Here is a 15,778-nt window from a genome sequence, read left to right on the forward strand (position 1 = left end):
GAGGCAAGAAGCAGCAGAAGCAGAAGCAGCAATATTCTTAAATTATCATTAACATTGCTAGTCAAATATAAGCTGAACAGTTGACATTAGTGTATGTGCCAATGTGGATCAGGAAAAGCCCACAAGGCCTTGCACCTATATAAAGAACTAGTGGCAGCTGAGGAATATTGAGAGCAAAAGAGGTGATCCTCCCCAGAAAGGTGGTCCTCCCCACAGAGGTGGTCCTCCCCAGGAAAAAGCATACCAAATGGTAGTCCACCGTCAAAAGGTTAGACCTGAAGGTACACATACAAGTAGCAATGTACAGACTCAACAAGTTATATTTAGAAATATGTATGTGCAAATATCTATATGCATGTAATAATAATTAGTGCAAAAGGGGGCCCTTTAGATTGAAGCATTTGGGGAAGGAGAGCTGGGAGAGAGGAAAGGGAAGAAAGAAATAATTATATTCTAATCTCAAAAAACAGTTACTTGATTTCAAATATGTGTATTTTGAATCTCTTTAGCCAGAGAACAACTTTCTGAAGAGATTTTTCTCTATCTCACCTATCTGGTACAGACAGTCCACTGAGAGTTATAACACTGTGGCACAATTTTTTGGTTAATAATACTAAAAATTTGAGTAGAGTAGATTCCTGAGAATATTGTAAATCCCCAGGTTTTCTGAGAGTTTAAGAAGATATTAATTATAATAAGAAAATGAAATATGTCATTTCCTACTTGTTTGAAATGGACCATTGAGTTCCAAAGATTAAATGCTGATATGAGCATCTGAACAGTTTGGTTCTATTAGCTAAATAAAGAAATGAGTAAAATGTAAGTACTTTTATTACTGAGTCTTTCTTCATCTTTAGACTATAATGGTTTTTCATAAAATATGCTACTAATAACATAGTCTACTGTGATCAATTAAGATGGTCTAATGTGTATGTATGTATATATATATATTTGTTTTCTCAGTTTTAATTTGAACTGTAGTTAATGTCTTTAGATGTACTATGTATCAACTAATTTCTAAGTAGACAAATCCTAAATGTGAACATGAGACCTCCTGGTTCTAGTCAGAGTTTATGATTTGCCGTGAATATTGATGCAGGATGAGCCAGGACAGAGCAACAACAAGGGAAGCCACTGTCTCCTGTTGTTGACTAGAAGCAGAGATGCTCCAGACAGGATCCTCAACATATTTCCTTTGAAAAAGAAAGCAATATTGACATAAACTATCTTTTTTCCTTGTATTTTATTAGAAATTTCTCTATAGTTCTCTTCAGTTTTATTAGAAATTATTTCTGTATATGTCTTCAATGTTATCAGAATATTTTTAATGTATGTCTTCAGTTTATCGTATTTTTCATATAAAACTTCAATTTTTTCAATATACTTCTTTAATTTTATCAGTAAACTTTTCTATTTTCTTCAATTATATCAGAATTTTTTCGATATATCTCTTCATTTTTCTCAGAAATATTTCTTTTTTTTCCATTTTTTATTAGGTATTTAGCTCAACTACATTTCCAATGCTATACCAAAAGTCCCCCATAGCCACCCACCCCCACACCCCTACCCACCCACTCCCCTTTTTTGGCCCTGGCGTTCCCCTGTACTGGGGCATATAAAGTTTGCATGTCCAATGGGCCTCTCTTTCCAGTGATGGCTGCCTAGGCCATCTTTTGATACATATGCAGCTAGAGTCAAGAGCTCCGGGGTACTGGTTAGTTCATAATGTTGTTCCACCTATAGGGTTGCAGATCCCTTTAGCTTCTTGGGTACTTTCTCTAGCTCCTTCATTGGGGACCATGTGATCCATCCAATAGCCGACTGTGAGCATCCACTTCTATGTTTGCTAGGCCCAGGCATACTCTGACAAGAGACAGCCATATCAGGGTCCTTTCAGCATAATCTTGCTAGTGTATGCAATAGTGTCAGCATTTGGAAGCTGATTATGGGATGGATCCCCGGATAGGGCAGTCTCTATATGGTCCATCTTTTTATCTCAGCTCCAAACTTTGTCTCTGTACCTCCTTCCAAGGGTGTTTTGTTTCCACTTCTAAGGAGGGGCATAGTGTCCACACTTCAGTCTTCATTTTTCTTGAGTTTCATGTGTTTAGGAAATTGTATCTTATATCTTGGATATCCTAGGTTTTGGGCTAATATCCACTTATCAGTGAGTACATATTGTGTGAGTTCCTTTGTGAATGTGTTACCTCACTCAGGATGATGCCCTCCAGGTCCATCCATTTGGCTAGGAATTTCATAAATTCATTCTTTTTAATAGCTGAGTAGTACTCCATTGTGTAGATGTACCACATTTTCTGTATCCATTCCTCTGTTGAGGGGCATCTGGGTTCCTTCCAGCTTCTGGCTATTATAAATAAGGCTGCTATGAACATAGTGGAGCATGTGTCCTTCTTACCAGTTGGGGCATCTTCTGGATATATGCCCAGGAAAGGTATTGCTGGATCCTCCGGTAGTACTATATCCAGTTTTCTGAGGAACCGCCAGACTGATTTCCAGAGTGGTTGTACAAGCCTGCAATCCCACCAACAATGGAGGAGTGTTCCTCTTTCTCCACATCCACGCCAGCATCTGCTGTCACCTGAATTTTTGATCTTAGCCATTCTGACTGGTGTGAGGTGGAATCTCAGGGTTGTTTTGATTTGCATTTCCCTGATGATTAAGGATGTTGAACATTTTTTCAGGTGCTTCTCTGCCATTCGGTATTCCTCAGGTGAGAATTCTTTGTTCAGTTCTGAGCCCCATTTTTTAATGGGGTTATTTGATTTTCTGAAGTCCACCTTCTTGAGTTCTTTATATATGTTGGATATTAGTCCCCTATCTGATGTAGGATAGGTAAAGATCCTTTCCCAATCTGTTGGTGGTCTTTTTGTCTTATTGATGGTGTCTTTTGCCTTGCAGAAACTTTGGAGTTTCATTAGGTCCCATTTGTCAATTCTCGATCTTACAGCACAAGCCATTGCTGTTCTGTTCAGGAATTTTTCCCCTGTGCCCATATCTTCAAGGCTTTTCCCCACTTTCTCCTCTATAAGTTTCAGTGTCTCTGGTTTTATGTGAAGTTCCTTGATCCACTTAGATTTGACCTTAGTACAAGGAGATAAGTATGGATCGATTCGCATTCTTCTACACGATAACAACCAGTTGTGCCAGCACCAATTGTTGAAAATGCTGTCTTTCTTCCACTGGATGGTTTTAGCTCCCTTGTCGAAGATCAAGTGACCATAGGTGTGTGGGTTCATTTCTGGGTCTTCAATTCTATTCCATTGGTCTACTTGTCTGTCTCTATACCAGTACCATGCAGTTTTTATCACAATTGCTCTGTAGTAAAGCTTTAGGTCAGGCATGGTGATTCCACCAGAGGTTCTTTTATCCTTGAGAAGAGTTTTTGCTATCCTAGGTTTTTTGTTTTTCCAGATGAATTTGCAAATTGCTCCTTCTAATTCATTGAAGAATTGTGTTGGAATTTTGATGGGGATTGCATTGAATCAGTAGATTGCTTTTGGCAAGATAGCCATTTTTACAACGTTGATCCTGCCAATCCGTGAGCATGGGAGATCTTTCCATCTTCTGAGATCTTCTTTAATTTCTTTCTTCAGAGACTTGAAGTTTTTATCATACAGATCTTTCACTTCCTTAGTTAGAGTCACGCCGAGATATTTTATATTATTTGTGACTATTGAGAAGGGTGTTGTTTCCCTAATTTCTTTCTCAGCCTGTTTATTCTTTGTGTAGAGAAAGGCCATTGACTTGTTTGAGTTAATTTTATATCCAGCTACTTCACCGAAGCTGTTTATCAGGTTTAGGAGTTCTCTGGTGGAATTTTTAGGGTCACTTATATATACTATCATATCATCTGCAAAAAGTGATATTTTGAGTTCCTCTTTTCCAATTTGTATCCCCTTGATCTCCTTTTGTTGTCGAATTGCTCTGGCTAGGACTTCAAGTACTATATTGAATAGGTAGGGAGAAAGTGGGCAGCCTTGTCTAGTCCCTGATTTTAGTGGGATTGCTTCCAGCTTCTCTCCATTTACTTTGATGTTGGCTACTGGTTTGCTCTAGATTGCTTTTATCATGTTTAGGTATGGGCCTTGAATTCCTGATCTTTCCAAAATTTTTATCATGAATGGGTGTTGGATCTTGTCAAATGCTTTCTCAGCATCTAACGAGATGATCATGTGGTTTTTGTCTTTGAGTTTGTTTATATAGTGGATTACATTGATGGATTTTCGTATATTAAACCATCCCTGCATTCCTGGAATAAAACCTACTTGGTCAGGATGGATGATTGCTTTAATGTGTTCTTGGATTCGGTTAGCGAGAATTTTATTGAGGATTTTTGCATCGATATTCATAAGAGAAATTGGTCTGAAGTTCTCTATCTTCGTTGGATCTTTCTGTGGTTTAGGTATCAGAGTAATAGTGGCTTCATAAAATGAGTTGGGTAGAGTACCTTCTATTTCTATCTTGTGAAATAGTTTGTGCAGAACTGGAATTAGATCTTCTTTGAAGGTCTGATAGAACTCTGCACTAAACCCGTCTGGTCCTGGGCTTTTTTTTGGCTGGGAGACTATTAATAACTGCTTCTATTTCTTTAGGGGATATGGGACTGTTTAGAAGGTCAACTTGATCCTGATTCAACTTTGGTACCTGGTATCTTTCCAGAAATTTGTCCATTTCGTCCAGGTTTTCCAGTTTTGTTGAGTATAGCCTTTTGTAGAAGGATCTGATGGTGTTTTGGATTTCTTCAGGATCTGTTGTTATGTCTCCCTTTTCAGTTCTGATTTTGTTGATTAGGATTTTGTCCCTTTGCCCTTTAGTGAGTCTAGCTAAGGGTTTATCTATCTTGTTGATTTTCTCAAAGAACCAACTCCTCGTTTGGTTAATTCTTTGAATAGTTCTTCTTGTTTCCACTTGGTTAATTTCACCCCTGAGTTTGATTATTTCCTGCCGTCTACTCCTCTTGGGTGAATTTGCTTCCTTCTTTTCTAGAGCTTTTAGATGTGTTGTCAAGCTGCTAGTATGTGCTCTCTCCAGTTTCTTCTTGGAGGTACTCAGAGCTATGAGTTTCCCTCTTAGAAATGCTTTCATTGTGTCCCAAAGGTTTGGGTACGTTGTGGCTTCATTTTCATTAAACTCTAAAAAGTCTTTAATTTCTTTCTTTATTCCTTCCTTAACCAAGGTATCATTGAGAAGAGTGTTGTTCAGTTTCCACGTGAGTGTTGGCTTTCTGTTATTTTTTTTGTTATTGAAGATCAGCCTTAGTGCATGGTGATCTGATAGGATACATGGGACAATTTCAATATTTTTGAATCTGTTGAGGCCTGTTTTGTGACCTATTATGTGGTCAATTTTGGAGAAGGTACCATGAGGTGCTGAGAAGAAGGTATATCCTTTTGTTTTAGGATAAAATGTTCTGTAGATATCTGTCAGATCCATTTGTTTCATCACTTCTGTTAGTTTCAGTGTGTCCCTGTTTAGTTTCTGTTTCCACGATCTGTCCATTGGTGAAAGTGGTGTGTTGAAGTCTCCCACTATTATTGTGTGAGGTGCAATGTGTGCTTTGAGCTTTACTAAAGTTTCTTTAATGAATGTGGCTGCCCTTGCATTTGGAGAGTAGATATTCAGAATTGAGAGTTCCTCTTGGAGGATTTTACCTTTGACGAGTATGAAGTGTCCCTCCTTGTCTTTTTTGATAACTTTGGGTTGGAAGTCGATTTTATCCGATATTAGAATGGCTACTCCAGCCTGCTTCTTCAGACCATTTGCTTGGAAAATTGTTTTCCAGCCTTTCTTTTTTTTTTTTTTTTTTTTTTTTCCATTTTTTATTAGGTATTTAACTCATTTACATTTCCAATGCTATACCAAAAGTCCCCCATATCCACCCACCCCCACTCCCCTGCCCACCCACTCCCCCTTTTTGGCCCTGGTGTTCCCCTGTACTGGGGCATATAAAGTTTGCAATTCCAATGGGCCTCTCTTTCCAGTGATGGCCGACTAGGCCATCTTTTGATATATATGCAGCTAGAGTCAAGAGCTCCGGGGTACTGGTTAGCTCATAATGTTGTTCCACCTATAGGGTTGCAGATCCCTTTAGCTCCTTGGCTACTTTCTCTAGCTCCTCCATTGGGAGCCCTATGATCCATCCATTAGCTGACTGTGAGCATCCACTTCTGTGTTTGCTGGGCCCCGGCATAGTCTCACAAGAGACAGCTACATCTGCGTCCTTTCAATAAAATCTTGCTAGTGTATGCAATGGTGTCAGCGTTTGGATGCTGATTATGGGGTGGATCCCTGGATATGGCAGTCTCTACATGGTCCATCCTTTCATCTCAGCTCCAAACTCCGTCTCTGTAACTCCTTCCATGGGTGTTTTGTTCCCAAATCTAAGGAGGGGCATAGTGTCCACATTTCAGTCTTCATTCTTCTTGAGTTTCATGTGTTTAGCAAATTATATCTTATATCTTGGGTATCCTAGGTTTGGGGCTAATATCCACTTATCAGTGAATACATATTGTGTGAGTTTCTTTGTGAATGTGTTACCTCACTCAGGATGATGCCCTCCAGGTCCATCCATTTGGCTAGGAATTTCATAAATTCATTCTTTTTAATAGCTGAGTAGTACTCCATTGTGTAGATGTACCACATTTTCTGTATCCATTCCTCTGTTGAGGGGCATCTAGGTTCTTTCCAGCTTCTGGCTATTATAAATAAGGCTGCTATGAACATAGTGGAGCATGTGTCCTTCTTACCTGTTGGGGCATCTTCTGGATATATGCCCAGGAGAGGTATTGCTGGATCCTCCGGTAGTACTATGTCCAGTTTTCTGAGGAACCGCCAGACTGATTTCCAGAGTGGTTGTACAAGCCTGCACTCCCACCAACAATGGAGGAGTGTTCCTCTTTCTCCACATCCTCGCCAGCATCTGCTGTCACCTGAATTTTTGATCTTAGCCATTCTGACTGGTGTGAGGTGGAATCTCAGGGTTGTTTTGATTTGCATTTCCCTGATGATTAAGGATGTTGAACATTTATTCAGGTGCTTCTCTGCCATTCGGTATTCCTCAGGTGAGAATTCTTTGTTCAGTTCTGAGCCCCATTTTTTAATGGGGTTATTTGATTTTCTGAAGTCCACCTTCTTGAATTCTTTATATATGTTGGATATTAGTCCCCTATCTGATGTAGGATAGGTAAAGATCCTTTCCCAATCTGTTGGTGGTCTTTTTGTCTTATTGATGGTGTCTTTTGCCTTGCAGAAACTTTGGAGTTTCATTAGGTCCCATTTGTCAATTCTCGATCTTACAGCACAAGCCATTGCTGTTCTGTTCAGGAATTTTTCCCCTGTGCCCATATCTTCAAGGCTTTTCCCCACTTTCTCCTCTATAAGTTTCAGTGTCTCTGGTTTTATGTGAAGTTCCTTGATCCACTTAGATTTGACCTTAGTACAAGGAGATAAGTATGGATCGATTCGCATTCTTCTACACGATAACAACCAGTTGTACCAGCACCAATTGTTGAAAATGCTGTCTTTCTTCCACTGGATGGTTTTAGCTCCCTTGTCGAAGATCAAGTGACCATAGGTGTGTGGGTTCATTTCTGGGTCTTCAATTCTATTCCATTGGTCTACTTGTCTGTCTCTATACCAGTACCATGCAGTTTTTATCACAATTGCTCTGTAGTAAAGCTTTAGGTCAGGCATGGTGATTCCACCAGAGGTTCTTTTATCCTTGAGAAGAGTTTTTGCTATCCTAGGTTTTTTGTTTTTCCAGATGAATTTGCAAATTGCTCCTTCTAATTCATTGAAGAATTGTGTTGGAATTTTGATGGGGATTGCATTGAATCAGTAGATTGCTTTTGGCAAGATAGCAATTTTTACAACGTTGATCCTGCCAATCCGTGAGCATGGGAGATCTTTCCATCTTCTGAGATCTTCTTTAATTTCTTTCTTCAGAGACTTGAAGTTTTTATCATACAGATCTTTCACTTCCTTAGTTAGAGTCACGCCGAGATATTTTATATTATTTGTGACTATTGAGAAGGGTGTTGTTTCCCTAATTTCTTTCTCAGCCTGTTTATTCTTTGTGTAGAGAAAGGCCATTGACTTGTTTGAGTTTATTTTATATCCAGCTACTTCACCGAAGCTGTTTATCAGGTTTAGGAGTTCTCTGGTAGAATTTTTAGGGTCACTTATATATACTATCATATCATCTGCAAAAAGTGATATTTTGACTTCCTCTTTTCCAATTTGTATCCCCTTGATCTCCTTTTGTTGTCGAATTGCTCTGGCTAATACTTCAAGTACTATGTTGAAAAGGTAGGGAGAAAGTGGGCAGCCTTGTCTAGTCCCTGATTTTAGTGGGATTGCTTCCAGCTTCTCTCCATTTACTTTGATGTTGGCTACTGGTTTGCTCTAGATTGCTTTTATCATGTTTAGGTATGGGCCTTGAATTCCTGATCTTTCCAAAATTTTTATCATGAATGGGTGTTGGATCTTGTCAAATGCTTTCTCAGCATCTAACGAGATGATCATGTGGTTTTTGTCTTTGAGTTTGTTTATATAGTGGATTACATTGATGGATTTTCGTATATTAAACCATCCCTGCATTCCTGGAATAAAACCTACTTGGTCAGGATGGATGATTGCTTTAATGTGTTCTTGGATTCGGTTAGCGAGAATTTTATTGAGGATTTTTGCATCGATATTCATAAGAGAAATTGGTCTGAAGTTCTCTATCTTTGTTGGGTCTTTCTGTGGTTTAGGTATCAGAGTAATAGTGGCTTCATAAAATGAGTTGGGTAGAGTACCTTCTACTTCTATTTTGTGAAATAGTTTGTGCAGAATTGGAATTAGATCTTCTTTGAAGGTCTGGTAGAACTCTGCACTAAACCCATCTGGTCCTGGGCTTTTTTTGGTTGGGAGACTATTAATAACTGCTTCTATTTCTTTAGGTGATATGGGACTGTTTAGATGGTCAACTTGATCCTGATTCAACTTTGGTACCTGGTATCTGTCCAGAAATTTGTCCATTTCGTCCAGGTTTTCCAGTTTTGTTGAGTATAGCCTTTTGTAGAAGGATCTGATGGTGTTTTGGATTTCTTCAGGATCTGTTGTTATGTCTCCCTTTTCATTTCTGATTTTGTTAATTAGGATTTTGTCCCTGTGCCCTTTAGTGAGTCTAGCTAAGGGTTTATCTATCTTGTTGATTTTCTCAAAGAACCAACTCCTCGTTTGGTTAATTCTTTGAATAGTTCTTCTTGTTTCCACTTGGTTGATTTCACCCCTGAGTTTGATTATTTCCTGCCGTCTACTCCTCTTGGGTGAATTTGCTTCCTTTTTTTCTAGGGCTTTTAGATGTGTTGTCAAGCTGCTAGTATGTGCTGTCTCCCGTTTCTTCTTGGAGGCACTCAGCGCTATGAGTTTCCCTCTTAGAAATGCTTTCATTGTGTCCCATAGGTTTGGGTACGTTGTGGCTTCATTTTCATTAAACTCTAAAAAGTCTTTAATTTCTTTCTTTATTCCTTCCTTGACCAAGGTATCATTGAGAAGAGTGTTATTCAGTTTCCACGTGAATGTTGGCTTTCCATTATTTATGTTGTTATTGAAGATCAGTCTTAGGCCATGGTGGTCTGATAGGATACATGGGACAATTTCAATATTTTTGTATCTATTGAGGCCTGTTTTGTGACCAATTATATGGTCAATTTTGGAGAAGGTCCCGTGAGGTGCTGAGAAGAAGGTATATCCTTTTGTTTTAGGATAAAATGTTCTGTAGATATCTGTCAGGTCCATTTGTTTCATAACTTCTGTTAGCTTCACTGTGTCCCTGTTTAGTTTCTGTTTCCACGATCTGTCCTTTGAAGAAAGTGGTGTGTTGAAGTCTCCCACTATTATTGTGTGAGGTGCAATGTATGCTTTGAGCTTTACTAAAGTGTCTCTAATGAATGTGGCTGCCCTTGCATTTGGTGCGTAGATATTCAGAATTGAGAGTTCCTCTTGGAGGATTTTACCTTTGATGAGTATGAAGTGTCCCTCCTTGTCTTTTTTGATAACTTTGGGTTGGAAGTCGATTTTATCCGATATTAAAATGGCTACTCCAGCTTGTTTCTTCAGTCCATTTGCTTGGAAAATTGTTTTCCATCCTTTCACTCTGAGGTAGTGTCTGTCTTTTTCCCTGAGATGGGTTTCCTGTAAGCAGCAGAATGTTGGGTCCTGTTTGTGTAGCCAGTCTGTTAGTCTATGTCTTTTTATTGGGGAATTGAGTCCATTGATATTAAGAGATATTAAGGAAAAGTAATTGTTGCTCCCTTTTATTTTTGTTGTTAGAGTTGGCATTCTGTTCTTGTGGCTGTCTTCTTTTTGGTTTGTTGAATGATTACTTTCTTGGTTGTTCTAGGGCGTGATTTCCGTCCTTGTATTGCTTCTTTTCTGTTATTATCCTTTGAAGGGCTGGATTCGTGGAAAGATATTGTGTGAACTTGGTTTTGTCGTGGAATACTTTGGTTTCTCCATCTATGGTAATTGAGAGTTTGGCCGGGTATATTAGCCTGGGCTGGCATTTGTGTTCTCTTAGTGTCTGTATAACATCTGTCCAGGCTCTTCTGGCTTTCATAGTCTCTGGTGAAAAGTCTGGTGTAATTCTGATAGGCCTTCCTTTATATGTTACTTGACCTTTCTCCCTTACTGCTTTTAATATTCTATCTTTATTTAGTGCATTTGTTGTTCTGATTATTATGTGTCGGGAGGAATTTCTTTTCTGGTCCAGTCTATTTGGAGTTCTGTATGCTTCTTGTATGATCATGGGCATCTCTTTTTTTATGTTTGGGAAGTTTTCTTCTATTATTTTGTTGAAGATATTAGCTGGCCCTTTAAGTTGAAAATCTTCATTCTCATCAATTCCTATTATCCGTAGGTTTGGTCTTCTCATTGTGTCCTGGATTACCTGGATGTTTTGAGTTAGGATCCTTTTGCATTTTGTATTTTCTTTGACTGTTGTGTCGATGTTCTCTATGGAATCTTCTGCACCTGAGATTCTCTCTTCCATTTCTTGTATTCTGTTGCTGATGCTCGCATCTATGGTTCCAGATCTCTTTCCTAGGGTTTCTATCTCCAGCGTTGCCTCGCTTTGGGTTTTCTTTATTGTGTCTACTTCCCCTTTTAGTTCTAGTATGGTTTTGTTCATTTCCATCACCTGTTTGGCTGTGTTTTCCTGCTTTTCTTTAAGAGCCTGTAACTCTTTAGCAGTGCTCTCCTGTAAATCTTTAAGTGACTTATGAAAGTCCTTCTTGATGTCCTCTATCATCATCATGAGAAATGTTTTTAAATCTGGGTCTAGATTTTCGGTTGTGTTGGGGTGCCCAGGACTAGGTGGGGTGGGAGTGCTGCGTTCTGATGATGGTGAGTGGTCTTGATTTCTGTTAGTAGGATTCTTACGTTTGCCTTTCGCCATCTGGTAATCTCTGAAGCTAGCTGTTTTAGTTGTCACTGTTAAGAGCTTCTTCTTCAGGTGACTCTGTTAGCCTCTATGAGCAGACCAGAGGTCTTAGGGTCCCGTGGGGAGTCCCGTGTGGGCCCTTGCGGGTGTTGGGCAAGACTCTGCTGGCAAGGTAGCCCGGGGCTCGAGTCTCGAGTCGAGCGGAAGGGCGTTTTCCAGCCTTTCACTCTGAGGTAGTGTCTGTCTTTTTCCCTGAGATGGGTTTCCTGTAAGCAGCAGAATGTTGGGTCCTGTTTGTATAGCCAGTCTGTTAGTCTATGTCTTTTTATTGGGGAATTGAGTCCATTGATATTAAGAGATATTAATGAAAGGTAATTGTTGCTTCCTGTTATTTTTGTTGTTAAAGTTGGCATTCTGTTCTTGTGGCTGTCTTCTTTTAGGTTTGTTGAGGGATTATCTTCTTGTTTTTTCTAGGGCGTGGGTCCCGTCCTTGTATTGGTTTTTTTCTGTTATTATCCTTTGAAGGGCTTGATTCGTGGAGAGATAATGGATGAATTTAGTTTTGTCGTGGAATACTTTGGTTTCTCCATCTATGGTAATTGAGAGTTTGGCTGGGTATAGTAGCCTGGGCTGGCATTTGTGTTCTCTTAGTGTCTGTATAACATCTGTCCAGGCTCTTCTGGCTTTCATAGTCTCTGGTGAAAAATCTGGTGTAATTCTGATAGGCTTGCCTTTATATGTTACTTGACCTTTTTCCCTTACTGCTTTTAGTATTCTATCTTTACTTAGTGCATTTGATGTTCTGATTATTGTGTGTTGGGAGGAATTTCTTTTCTGGTCCAGTCTATTTGGAGTTCTGTAGGCTTCTTGTATGTTCATGGGCATCTCTTTCTTTAGATTTGGGAAGTTTTCTTCAATAATTTTGTTGAAGATGTTTGCTGGTCCTTTGAGTTGAAAATCTTCATTCTCATCCACTCCTATTATCCGTAGGTTTGGTCTTCTCATTGTGTCCTGGATTTCCTGGATGTTTTTAGTTAGGATCTTTTTGCATTTTCCATATTCTTTGATTGTTGTGCCGATGTTCTCTATGGTGTCTTCTGCACCTGAGATTCTCTCTTCCATCTCTTGTATTCTGTTGGTGATGCTGGCATCTATGGTTCCAGATCTCTTTCCTAGGGTTTCTATCTCCAGCGTTGCCTCACTTTGGGTTTTCTTTATTGTGTCTACTTCCCTTTTTAGGTCTAGTATGGTTTTGTTCATTTCCATCACCTGTTTGGATGTGTTTTCCTGTTTTTCTATAAGGACTTCTACCTGTTTGGTTGTGTTTTCCTGTTTTTCTTTAAGGACTTGTAACTCTTTAGCAGTGTTTTCCTGTTTTTCTTTAAGGACTTGTAACTCTTTAGCAGTGTTCTCCTGTATCTCTTTAAGTGAGTTATTGAATTCCTTCTTTATGTCCTCTACCATCATCATGAGATATGCTTTTAAATCCAGGTCTACCTTTTCAGATGTGTTAGGGTGTCCTGGACTGGGCGAAGTGGGCGTTCTGGGTTCTGATGATGGTGAGTGGTCCTGGTTTCTGTTAGTAGGATTCTTACGTTTACCTTTCGCCATCTGGCAGTCTCTGGAGTTAGTTGTTATAGTTGTCTTTGTTAAGAGATTGTTCCTCTGTTGATTTTGTTACCCTCAATCAGCAGGCGTGGGAGACAAGCTCTCTCCTCTGAGTTTCAGTGGTCAGAGCAGTCTCTGCAGGCAAGCTCTCCTCTTTCGGGGAAGGTGTACAGTTGTCTGGTGTTTGGACCTCCTCCTGGCTGAAGGTTAAGGCCCAAAACAGGATCTTTCCCAGAAGCTGTGTTGCTTTGGCCAGGAAGGTGGCCGGTTGTCTTGAGTCGAAGATGGCGCCACCTCAGAAGCTCTGTGGCTCTTGCCAGGAAGGTGGCTGGTTGTCTGGAGCCGAAGATGGCGCCGCCTCAGAAGCTCTGCGACTCTCTCCCGTACCAGAAACGGCTGGCCTCTGTATTCCACACGGTCACCCGTGCAGCCTGCCCTCCGCGGAGTCCCGGAGCCAAGAAGGCTCCCGCTGGCGCCTGTGGCACAAACCTCTCAGGCTGGGCAGACCCCCGTGCTCTCACCAGAAAGGTGGCTGGTTGTCTGGAGCCGAAGATGGCGCCGCCCCAGAAGCTGTGCAACTCTCGCCCGTCCCAGGAACGGCTGGCCTCTGTATTCCACACGGTCTCCCGTGCAGCCTGCCCTCCGCGGAGTCCTGGAGCCAAGAAGGCTCCCGCCGGCGCCTGTGACACAAACCTCTCAGGCCGGGCAGACCTCCGTGCTCTCCCTCAGAAATATTTCTGACTTATGTTTTATCACAATTTCTTTTATGTGTCTTTAATTTTATCAGAAATTATTGCTATATATATATATATATCTTCAATTTTATCAGAATATTTTTTATGCATGTCTTCAATTTTATCATTTTTTAAAAACTTCTATTTTTATTGGATATTATGTTTATTTACATTTCAAATGTTATCCCCTTTGCCTGTATCCCTTCCAAAGCCCCCATCTCACTCACCTTTCCCCTGCTTTTATAAGGGTGCTACCCCACACAGCCACCCACTCCTGCCTCCCCACCAACCCATCTCCCTACACTGAGACATTGAGCCTTCACAGGACCAAAGGCCTCACCTCCTCTTGGTGCCCAACAAGGTCATCCTGTGCTACATATGCAGATGAAGCCTTGGGTCCCTCCATGTGTACTTTTTGGTTGGTAATTTAGTCCCTGGGAGCTCTGTGGGGTCTGGTTGGTTGATATCTTTGTTCTTCTATGGTGTTGCCAACCCCTTCAGCTCCTTCAGTCCTTTTTCTGACTCCTCCATTGGGGACCCTGTGAACAGTCCAATGGTTGGCTAAGAGCATTCACATCTCTATTTATCATACTCTGGCAGAGCCTCTAAAGAGACAGCTATATCAGGCTTCTGTCAGCAAGCACTTCTTGGCATACGCAATAGTGTCTAGTGTCTGTATATGGGATGGATTCCCCAGGTGGGGCAGTCTCTGGATGGCCTTTTCTTTAGTCTCTGCTCCACACTTTGTCTCTGTATTTGCTCCTGTGAGTATTTTGTTTCTTGTTCTAAGAGGACTGAAACACACACACTTTGGTCTTCCTTGTTCTTGAGCTTATGTGGTCTGTGAATTGTATCTTGTATATTCTGAGCTTTTGGGCTAATATCCACTTATCAGTGAGTGCATACCATGCGTGATCTTTTGTGACTGGGCTACCTCACTCAGGATATTTTCTAGTTCCATCCATATGCTTAAGAATTTCATTAAGTCATTGTTTTAAATATCTGATTAGTACTCCATTGTGTAAATGTACCAAATTTTCTGTATCCATTCCTCTGTTGAAGGATATCTGGGTTCTTTCCAGTTTATGGCTATTATGAACAAGGCTTCTAAAAACAGTAGAGCATGTGTCCTTGTTATATGTTGGAGAATCTCTTGGGTATAAGCCCAGGAGTGGTATAGCTGGATCCTCAGGTAATACTGTGTTCAATTTTCTGAGGATCCAGACTTATTTCCATAGTAGTTGTACCAGATTGCAATCCCATCAACAATGGAAGAGTGTTCCTCTTTCTCCACATCCTCGGAGTATCTGCTCTCACTTGAGTTTTTGATCTTTGCCATTCTGACTGGTGCAAGGTGGAATCTCAGGGTTGTTTTGATTTGAATTTCCCTGATGACTGAGGATACTGAACATTTCTTTAGGTACTTTTCAGCCATTTGATACTCCTCAGTTGAGAATTGTTTAGCTCTGTACCCCATTTTTAAATAGAGGCGTTTGGTCCTCTGGAGTCTTGTATCTTCAGTTCTTTGTATATATTCTGATAGGTCTGCCTTTATATGTTACTTGACCTTTTCCCCTTACTGCTTTAATATTCTTTGTTTTGTGCATTTGGTGTTTTGACTATTATGCGATGGGAGGAATTTCTTTTCTGGTTCAGTCTATTTGGAGTTCTGTTGAGTTCTTATATGTTCATGGGCATCTCTTTCTTTAGGTTAGGGAAATTTTCCTCTATAATTTTATTGAACATATTCACTGGCCCTTTAAATTGGGAATCTTCACTTTCTTTTACACCTATTATCATTAGGTTTTGTCTTCTCATTTTGTCCTGGATTTCCTGGACATTTTGGGTTAGGACCTTTTTGCATTTTGTGTTTTCTTTGACTATTTTGTCAATGTTTTCTATGGTATTTTCTGCACCTGAGATTCTCTCTTCTATTTCTTGTATTCTGTTGGTGATGTTTACATATATGAGTCCTGACCTCTGTCCTAGG

The sequence above is a fragment of the Mus musculus genome, chromosome 17, assembly GCF_000001635.26.
Source record: "Mus musculus strain C57BL/6J chromosome 17, GRCm38.p6 C57BL/6J".
In the NCBI taxonomy this organism is placed as follows: domain Eukaryota; kingdom Metazoa; phylum Chordata; class Mammalia; order Rodentia; family Muridae; genus Mus; species Mus musculus.